The sequence below is a fragment of the Populus euphratica genome, unplaced genomic scaffold, assembly GCF_000495115.2.
Source record: "Populus euphratica unplaced genomic scaffold, PopEup_1.0 scaffold96.1, whole genome shotgun sequence".
Lineage (NCBI taxonomy): Eukaryota > Viridiplantae > Streptophyta > Magnoliopsida > Malpighiales > Salicaceae > Populus > Populus euphratica.
Window position 1 is genome coordinate 94,464 of NW_011499978.1, and position 11,328 is coordinate 105,791.

The 11,328-nt window shown below is 36.4% G+C and overlaps 1 long non-coding RNA gene across 1 annotated transcript in view; it reads left to right on the forward strand.

Annotated features, from left to right (window-relative positions):
* LOC105139619 (uncharacterized) overlaps positions 1–10,516 on the forward strand; it is a 12,490-nt gene extending 1,974 nt beyond the window's left edge. Inside the window, exon 3 of the long non-coding RNA XR_845018.1 lies at positions 10,411–10,516. This is a non-coding gene — a long non-coding RNA (uncharacterized LOC105139619). The remainder of the gene's footprint in view (positions 1–10,410) is intronic.
* The last annotated feature ends 812 nt before the right edge of the window (positions 10,517–11,328 follow it).

Below are 11,328 nucleotides of genomic sequence, written 5' to 3' on the forward strand. Positions count from 1 at the left end.
GCTGAATACAAGGAATCTGTGTGCCGGACTTTGTGGCTCATCTGCTGGACTTTCTGTAAGTACTGTTAGTACTTCCATTGTCTTCAATGATTAAATCAATACTAATCCATTTTACTTTTTCTTGATCATCATTCCACTGTCAAGATTTATCTTTTTAAAAAATAACATCTCTACTCATGATGACCTTCTTTGTGATGGTATTATATAGCTTGTATCCCATCCTTCTATCGCCATATCCGACAAAGATGTATGTCTTGCTTTTATCATCAAGTTTGGTCTTTCTTGCTGACACGACTAAAAGATTGATGTCTTCTCCCAAGTGCAGGAGTGTCGCAGTAATAAATAACCCAGCAAGACCAGGGTCAAACCATAGGGATGTTGTGCCGTGAATGATTTAAGAATCGGCAACAATGAATCTGATGAAAATGGATGAAGGATGGGTCTGGTTATGTTGTCTTTCTTTTGGTGTTTAGGCTGGATTATAGTATTTTTAAGGTAAATAAAATAGAGGATAGACTAGAGTGATACTTTGATAAGTCGATCTGGACGCCACAAAGATCAATCTGGGATTTTGACGCCACACTCTCTGTGATTGAAGAGTGATAAGTCAGGTAGGGTTCTTCACAAATCAATTTGGAAGAATAACTCTTAATTCTCGGAATTAAGTTCAAATATTGGCCAAAAGTTGTTTATTAGTTCAAATCTTGGCCAAAAGTTGTTTATTACATATTCTGATGCCATATTTATAATGGAACATCCCTCCACACTTAGGAAAATTCAACATGACAGAAATCAAGCCCAAAATAAAATGGTTATAACTTCAACCAGACAAATTACACTAGCACACATTTTCTGACTTTAATTGAAACATAAACAGACCGAATTTAAAATGGCTATAACTTCTTGCACAAAAGTCCAATGCAATCATAGTTGGACAATCTGGAAAGATCACGTTCTGAACTTGAAATCCACCTAGATTAGTCTTGTTTTCACATGCAATGGATGACTTTAAATTCGGGTTCAAATTTATCTACTGTTCTGACGTAAACAACATCAATTCCTTAACTTATTTGCATTATCAACCCAAATTCAAGTAGCCCAGCATCAAAAGAACCATTAAGGGCTCTTCCCATCTTTAAGCTCCAATTGTAGGCAAATAAGCACCCTTGAACCAATTTGAAACTGATTGCTAATTTTTAACTCTGACGCAGCTTCAATCATTCCAATTTGACTCGTCAAGGTCCTTTGTAGTTGTTTCGCTCTCGCTCTTGTCATTGGACCATCTGAATCCTCTTGCATATTCAATTTACCTTTACAAGATGGATTATCATTCCCATGATGTACATCATCAACCCCGGTTTGATAATGATTTATCCTCAAATCATAATCGTCGTCGTCATCCAAGTATGGAGTTAAGTCTTTCACATTAAAAGTAGCTGATACATTGTAATCACCAGGAAGATCTACCTTATACGCATTATCATTCACCTTCTCTATAATCCGAAATGGACCATCAGCTCTTGGCATCAACTTGGGCTTACATTTGCTTGGAAATCTGCCCTTACTAAGATGAATCCAAACAAGATCACCAGGTTCAAACCTAACCATTTTCCGCCCCTTGTTAGCTTGTTTAGCATACTTTGTTGTTTTCTCCTCAATATGTAATCGAACCTGCTCATGTAGTTTCTTTATCAATTCTGCCTTTCTAATTCCATCTATAGATGTCCTCTCATCAATTGGAATATGAACAAGATCAATAGGAACACAAGGATTAAAGCCATATACGACCTCAAATGGTGAAAATTTTGTAGCCCCATGCACACTATGATTATATGCAAACTCCACAATAGGCAAACAAGTATCCCAACTCTTCAAATTCTTATGTATAACAGCTCGTAACAAAGAAGAAAAAGTTCGGTTTACTACCTCAGTTTGTCCATCAGTTTGTGGATGACACGCCGTACTGAAAAGTAACTTCGTTCCTAGCTTTCTCTAAAATGTCTTCCAAAAGTGGCTTAAGAACTTTGTATCACGATCAGAAACAATGCTTTTAGGAACTCCATGCAAACGAACAATCTCTTGAAAGAACAAATCAACTACATGTACGACATCGTCAGTTTTGTTACAAGGAATGAAATGGGACATTTTGGAGAATCAATCAACCACAACCATTATTGAATCCTTTCTACACTGTGTTCTTGGTAACCCCAGTACAAAGTCCATGCTAACATCCATCCACGGTTGCTCTAGAATAGGCAACGGCATATACAGCCCATATGCATTCTCTTTACCCTTAGCTTTCTTGCAAATATCACATCTCTCAATCACCTTGTGCACATCCCGTAACATGCTAGGCCAAAAGAAATGTTCTTTCAGCAACTCATAAGTCTTCTTCTCCCCAAAGTGACCACTAAGACCACCACCATGAGCCTCTCGTACAAGCAACTCCTGTAATGAACCTGAAGGAATACACATTCTGCCCATTTTGAACAAGTAACCTACATGCATAAAGAACCCATCACAAGCTCCCTTTGCACATTCGATAACCACATTAGCAAAGTAGGAATCATTAGCGTGCTGATTCTTCACCTGTTCAAAACCCATCAGCCTTGCATTCAACATAGAGATCAGTGAATACCTCCTAGAAAGAGCATCAGCAACCATATTAACTTGCCCTTTCTTGTACTTTATGACATAAGGAAATGACGCCATAAACTCCACCCATTTAGCATGTCTTCGATTCAACTTGCTTTGCCCCTTAAGATACTTCAAGGATTCATGATCAATATGAATAATGAATTCTTTTGGCAACAAGTAGTGCTGCCATACCTCCAGAGCCCGAATCAAAGCATAGAACTCCTTGTCGTAAATAGAGTAGTTCAAACGTGCTCCATTTAACTTTTCACTGAAGAATGCAATCGGCCTCTTTTCTTGCATCAAAACAGCCCCAATTCCAACTCTAGAAGCATCACACTCTATTTCAAATGTTTTAGCAAACTCTAGAAGTGCTAAAACAGGAGCAGTACACAACTTTTCTTTAATTAGCTCAAAAGCTTTCTGCGCCTTTGCACTCCATCTAAACTCATTTCCGTTTTTCAAGCATTTTGTCATGGGAGCAACAATAGAGCTGAAGTCTTTCACAAATCGCCTGTAGAAAGAAGCTAAACCATGAAAACTCATATCAACGATACTAGCAGGTTTTGGCCAGTACCGAATTGCCTCAATTTTCTCCTCATCAACCTTAACTCCCTCACTAGAGATAATATATCCAAGAAACACGACACTTTCTTTACAGAAGTAACACTTTGTGAGTTTCCCATACAACTTAGAATCTCGCAAAGTTTCAAACACAACTCTAAGATGCTTTACATGATCATCAAAGGTCTTGCTATACACCAGGATATCATCAAAATATACTACAACAAACAGCCCAATATACTTCCTCAAAACATGATTCATAAGCCTCATAAATATACTAGGCGCATTAGATAACCCAAACGGCATTACCATCCATTCATATAACCCCTGTTTAGTTTTAAATGCTGTTTTCCATTCATCTCCCTCTTTCATTCTAATTTGGTGATAACCACTCATCAAATCGACTTTAGAAAACAATGCAGCACCATGCAACTCATCAAGCAAATCATCAAGTCTGGGTATAGGAAATCGATACTTAACTATTATTTTATTGATAGCACGAATGTCCATACACATCCTCATGGTACCATCTTTCTTTGGTACAAGCAAAGTAGGTACGAAACATGGACTAAGTGATTCTCGAACATAGCCCTTCTCTATAAGCTCACCAACCTGCCTTTGAATCTCTTTTGCTTCCACTGGATTACATCTGTATGCTGGTCTATTAGGAAGTGAAGCTCCCGACACCAAATCAATTTGATGCTCAATTCCATGAATAGGCGGTAACCCTTTAGGTAATTCATCTGGAAACACATCTTTAAATTCTTCTAGCAATTCCTTAATCTGTGTTGGTAAGTCCAGTCCTTCTACTTGTAGCAATTGCTTTGCCCAGATCATGAAAACAACCCCCGTCGAAGCTAATGCCTGTTTGATATCGCCTTTTTTGGCTAACAACAACCCCTTACATGATTGCACCTCCTTTTGTTGGCTTCGTAACTGATCCTCTCTAACCTGTTGAGAACTCAATGGTAACAAGTTCACCTTCTTTCCATTCAGCATGAAAGAATAAGTGTTCTTTCATCCATTGTAGGTCACATCCTTATCAAATTGCCATGGACGACCCAGTAACAAATGGCTAGCTGACATCGGCGCAACGTCACACAAAACCTCGTCATGATAGGTTTTAATGGAAAAGGGCACAAGAACTTGCTTTGTCACCCGAATCTCCCCATTCTCATTCAGCCATCGCAAACTATACGGTCTGGGATGTGGAATGGTAGTTAAACCTAATTTCTCCACCAAGGTAGTTGACGCAACATTAGTGCAACTTCCATTATCGATGATCATCCCACACACCTTATCTCGAATCTGACATCGAGTATGAAAGATGTTCTCACGTTGCTCATCACTAACATCAACTTGTGCATTTAGAACCCATTGCACAACCAACAAATCTCCCTTCACTGGTTCAAAATCCTCTTCTTGTTCCATTTGTGCCTCATCTTCATCTTCAGTTTCAGCCTCATCTCCACTGATCAGCTCTCTATGATCCCCATGCAATATCATTACCCTTTTATTTGGACATTCTGAAGCAATGTGCCCGTGTCCTAACCACTTGAAGCACTTGATGTCCCGTGATCTCCTAGGATGTGGAGGTTCTGTCACCTTCTCCTTTCCCTTTAAAGAATCAGAACTGGTATTCCCCTTGCTGATCTCTACCTTCTCATCTCGTTTAGGTGTGCTCCATGTTCGTGTAGGCGTAGATCTGTCCCTTGTTGTACTTGACGTAGTTACACTAGTTCAGACACCTCCTCGTTTCTGCTGCCTCTCTACACGACTTACAAGCTTTATAACATCCTCAAGGAAGATGTACAGTTGCAATTCAACCACATTAGCTATATCCTTCCTCAACCCTCCAAGAAATCTAGCTATTGTTTATTCTTGGGGTTCCATCAATTCACATCAAATCTGTAGCAACTCAAACTCTTTCACATACTCTTCCACGCTTAAAGATCCTTGTTGCAAAGTCTGAAGTCTGATGTATAACTCTTGTTTATAGTAATCAGGAACAAATCTCTTCTTCATCACTCTTTTCATAGTTGCCCATGTTCTAATCTCCTCTTCTCCAGTCCTTCTCCTCCGAATCTTTAAGTTTTCCCACCATAAAAGAGCATAATCTATAAACTCAAGTGCTGCCACCTTGCACTTCCTTTCTTTAGAATATTCATACTATTCAAGCACCTTTTCAACCTTCTGAATCCATTCCAAGTATTCCTCGGGTGAACTACTTCCTCGAAACGGTGGAATCTTAAGTTTGAGACCACTAGGAGGATTATTATTATGAAAATGGATGAAGGATGGGTCTGGTTGTGTTGTCTTTCTTTTGGTGTTTAGGCTGGATTATAGTATTTTTAAGGTAAATAAAATGGAGGATAGACTAGAGTGATACTTTGATAAATCGATCTGGACGCCACAAAGATCAATCTAGGATTTTGACGCCACACTCTCTGTGATTGAAGAGTGATAAGTTAGGTAGGGTTCTTCACAAATCAATTTGTAAGAATAACTCTTAATTCTCGGAATTAAGTTCAAATATTGGCCAAAAGTTGTTTAGTTCAAATCTTGGCCAAAAGTTGTTTATTACATATTCTGATGCCATATTTATAATGGAACATCTCTCCACATTTAGGAAACTTCAACATGACAGAAATCAAGCCCAAAAATTGGACTTTGACAAAGTAATCAGACAAATTAAACTAGCACACATTTTCTAACTTTAATTGAAACATAAACAGACCAAATTTAAAATGGCTATAACTTTTTGCACAAAAGTCCAATGCAATCATAGTTGGACAATCTGGAAAGATCACGTTCTGAACTTGAAATCCACCTAGATTAGTCTTGTTTTCACATGCAATGGATGACTTCAAATTCGGGTTCAAATTTATCTACTGTTCTGATGTAAACAACATCAATTCCTTAATTTATTTGCATTATCAACCCAAATTCAAGTAGCCCAGCATCAAAAGAACCATTAAGGGCTCTTCCCATCTTTAAGCTCCAATTGTAGGCAAATAAGCACCCTTGAACCAATTTGAAACTGATTGCTAATTTTTAACTCTGACGCAGCTTCAATCATTCCAATTTGACTCGTCAAGGTCCTTTGTAGTTGTTTCGCTCTCGCTCTTGTCATTGGACCATCTGAATCCTCTTGCATATTCAATTTACCTTTACAAGATGAATTATCATTCCCATGATGCACATCACATAGGGAGGTTAATTGTACAACAACAACAACAACAACAACAACAACAACAATAGTAGTAATACTAATAATAATAGTAATAATAAAGAAAAAGAAGTAGAAGAAGATGAGAACTTTGAGATGAAATATTAATGTAACGATTAAATAATGATAATAACAAATGTCAAGGTTAGAGGTTCCACTAATGATATGTCAAACAAGTATAGTATAAACTCTTATTGTTCAATTGAAAACCACACACAAAGAAGGTTCCAATCAGATTATAAATTGTTAACATGATTACATTAGTCATCTTATTTGATTAATGTTAATACTTGTAAATTTCATCAAGCATTCATGATTATAACTTATGTTAACAACAAATCAAGTTCCTTTCATAGCTCAGGTGTCGGTTATACCATACAGTATGGGTTATGAAAGTGTTAAGCATTTGTTGTACCAAGTGTTATATAACATAAATCAAGATTAGTCATTTAACAAGCTAAGTATTAAAGAGTGAACAAGATAACAAATATAAAACATGTTAGTATCAAACATTAAAGTCCATATTAAGTTTACACTATATTTATTCTTACACCATTAGTGTAAACTTTTCACCTTGACATAATAAACTTAGCTAGACATAATGAAAGAAATAAAAATAAATAAACAAAATAAGAACATAAATAAGATAAAAGTTGATATTAATGAAAACGCATTAATATTAATGAAACGCATAAACTTGATATTAATGAAAACAAAGCATAAACATTACAAAAAATACAAAGAGAGAAAGTAAGAGCATGATCTTGATCTGGATACCAAGATGCCTAAATGCATGACAAATGCCTCCTTTTATAGGCCAAAAATAGGAACTATTGATTTGATGACTAATTGATGAGTGGGTGGCCAACTCTTGACTTGGTGACAATCCTTATCTTTTCTTGTCTGCCCAAAATATCATTGATAACATCAAAATTAAAGTTACTCGAAAACGTGAAAGTTGTAGGCAATTGTCTCAGCTTTCTTGTGTAAACAATTCAACTCCTTTGGACTTTTAGAACTCCAAATATGTCCAAAATACAGAATAGTGCTCGGACTGGAGGACAGATTCAGGGTTTTTGTTATTGCTACAATTTGGACTTAAAAATGACCTTTTTAGATCTTAGGCTCTATATGAAAGTTGTAGGCCTATGTATTACCTTTCCATCCATATAAAGTAGACCTAAATCTGAGATCTATAGCTCTAGATATGACCCAATTATCGAATAGTGTTCCGGTTTGGATTGCATCGACATCTCTTTTTTAATTTTGGTCATCTCTTTGCCCTTGCAATTTAAGTTCTTAAAGTCATCAATCAATCCTTTCATTTATGTGATAGGTCTGCATTTAAAATGAACATTTACCACAAATTAAAGGTATCTTATATTATTAGATATATTATTATAAAACATGCTTTAGTTAAGGAGTTATTGATACTTCAAGTGCAAAATAATGATATAAAACCATGATAAAAATGCACTTTTAAGTACTAATCACTTGCATCTAGAATCTTTGCATATGCCATATAACTAAAGACTCGAAGATGAGTAATACTTGATTTGTGACCACTACATGCTTCTTCCAAAGTGACAATTTGCAAACTTCTGGTTGGGCAATGATTCAGTAGATACACTAAAGTTATTTGTTATATATTCTCCACTTTGATCAGATCTCACGGTTTTGATCTTATAGTCACTTTGCTTCTCAATAATTGCTTTAAAATCTTTAAAACAATTGAATACTTCTGACTTCCTCTTTAGAAAGTATACCCATGTCTTTCTGCTAAAATCATCAATGAAAGTAAGGAAGTACCTATTTTGTCCAATCGACATAGGCTTTATGGGACCACACACATCTGTGTACATTAACTCCAGTGGCATATTTGCTTTCCAATTGACTTCTTTGGCAAAACTGGATCTATGATATTTGCTGAGGATAAAACTCTCATAGACTTCATCTGGATGATCAATGTAAATCATATCATTGACTATCTTCTTGCTTGTGAAATTCAGATGTCTATGCCTTAAATGCCAGAGCCACTTTTCATTGTTGGTGATGGCACTTAAATACTTTGTGACAACATATTGAATGTTTATAGAAAATATCCTATTCTTGAATATCTTCACATAGACAATTAATCTTCCACTGTAATCTTAAATTATTAGATTACAGTTCTTCATAAAAAGAGTGTAACCTTTCTCCAGAAGTTGGCCTATACTCAGCAAGTTATGCTTAATAGCTGGAATATAATAAACATCTGCAATGTAGTTATGATCGTCATTCTTCAAACGGATTGAGATGTTACCTCTTTCTTTCACTAGGACTTTGGAGGTGTCTTCAAAAGTGACTTGGCCTTTTACAATTTCATCTAGATCTTCAAATAGATCTCATTGACCACTCATGTGATTGCTAGCTCTAGAACCTAAATACTATATATTCTCCTAATTCTCACCTAGTCTTTATTGGATTAATAATGCAGCTGGTCCTTTGATGATGGCATCCTTGTCTGCATAGTTGGCTTGTTCACGTATTTCTATTAGAGCTTTCCTTCGACACCTAGTGTTATAATGCCTAAATTGATTGCAACTATAATGTTGGATATTTCTCTTATCACGGTTATTGTAACCGCCTCCTCTTCCTCTAGGAGTAAATACTTGTTGTCAACGGTCTCCTCTAGTGGTGTTTCTATTTCTTCTTCCTCTAAATCCTCTATTCCAAGATCTTCTTCCTTAAAATTACTAAAATTCTCCTCATCTTTGTTGATTCCTTCCTTGAGTGGTATATCCGCTTGTTGAAAGCTCCCTGCCCTCTTTGAGAGACAACTTTGATTGTAAGGCATGCTCAATTGCCTTATCTCCATTTCTTTTCACAATCTTTTACATATGAACTTGCAGAGAACTTATAAGTTTATCCATCATCAACTTGTCCATTTCTTTGAATTCTTCAATAGCAACAATAATAAAATCAAATTTTGGATCTAGGAATCTAAAAATTTTCTTAGTAACTCAAGCATCTGCGAGGACTTTTTCATTTCTTCTTTTTTGATTGACTATCACCATAATTCTTGTGTGATAATCAGAAATAGATTCTAATGACTTCATTTGCACTGATTGAAATTCACCTCGCAAAGATTGAAGACAAATCTTATTGATTTTGTCAGCATCTTTGTATTTTTGTTGGAAAGCCTCCCGTATTTCTTTTGAAGTTTCTACAAAAGTAATGATCTCAAATGTGGCTTCATCAAGACCTTGATAAATGATGGTCTTTGCTTTGTTGTCTTTATTTTTATTAGCTCTCATGAGTTGTTTCTGTGCCTTTTGTAATAAATCTTTTGCTTCTTTGGAGTCTGGTTCATCATAGTCATATTCCACAATCTCTATACACTCTTGTGAACCAATAAATGTCTTTAATCTAATACACCAATTATCATAGTTGTCTTTGGTTAGCTTTGGGATGAGTGTTTATGTATTTTGCTCTTTGAATGACTATATCATCTTTCGGGAATTGAATTTGGAGAAAAAGAGACTGTAGATAGATCCTGAATGCTTAAAACAATAGGGAACCGATCTAACTTGGTTGAAAATGGGCAAAAATGGGCTGAACTAGTCAAGAAACTGATTCTAAACGTCAGGCGGTTCGTTGGGGCTGAACCAGAAATATTCTAGGGAATATCTATACGTCTCGACTGATTCTCAGTTTGGTGGCTTATACGACTCTGCTTAATGGCGGTTTGCATGACTCGGCTCGACTCAAATATGGCGTACGTGCGGCTCAGTCGTCGTCTACCTCGGGGCGCGTGGGCTATAGTGATCAAAGTTTCAGGCAATGCGTATGGGATACCACGGTCTCCAATGAAGCTGTTTTTTGCACCAATGAGTTTGTATGGATGAATACTACAACCAAGTTTGTAATGATTAAAAATAGTTTTTGACAACTTTGAAAAATCAAATATATCCTAAGAACACCTCTGTTTTCTGACAAATGAGACTTTGATACCAATTGTTGGTGGCAGAAACCACTGGTGGTGGCTTTAGAACACTTAGAGGGGATAAAACACATGACTTTATTACAAAAACAAAAGCTTATAAAAATACAAAACTCATAATCTTAATATACACCTTCTCTTTCTCTCTTGTGTTTTTCTCTATTCTTTCTCATACTTAATAATATAAACTTAATAGCCTATTTATATATAAATTGAAAAACAACAAGTGGTGGTAGTGAATAGTAAATAGTTGCATATGGTGGTTAATATTAGGTGGCAATTAGTAATGGCAGTTGATAATAAATGACTATAAGTGATGATAGTAATGATGTAAGAGTATAAGTGATGATGGATGATTGATTGAGTTTACCGCTGCATGGTCAACCAAGAAGATACTAGCTGGAATAATGTGCTGCATTGCCAGATTTAAGCACTTGGTGGGCTGATACAGAAAGCAGCCAATAGCTTCCTAAAAGTAACAATGTTGATATCTGGAAATATGCCAACCTCGTATGGTTAAGAATAATCAAAGTTCTGAGTCATCGGGAAATAGTAATTTGGCGAACAGAGCAGTTAAAACTCAGGAAGCGCAACACTGAAATACAAAAGATAACACAACTGATAGCTTCTTCCCCGGTATATCCCACCATGCTTCCACTTTTGGCACGAGGGAAAGTGCATGGTTGGGTGCAAAAGATTCTTGTTCTTTGCCCAGAGGAAAATGAAAGTCATCCAGTCCTTAGGGTCGAAAGCCATCTGGATTACGTAAATTTCAGTACCATCCTATGGAACCTTCTTATGGAACAAATCTTTTGGCGAATTCACAGTCCATTCCTCGGCAGGTTTTCCAAGGGTTAAAAGGTCTTGACCTGCATGAGGAGACACATGAAAATTATGGGAGGCAGTGTTGAAAACAGAT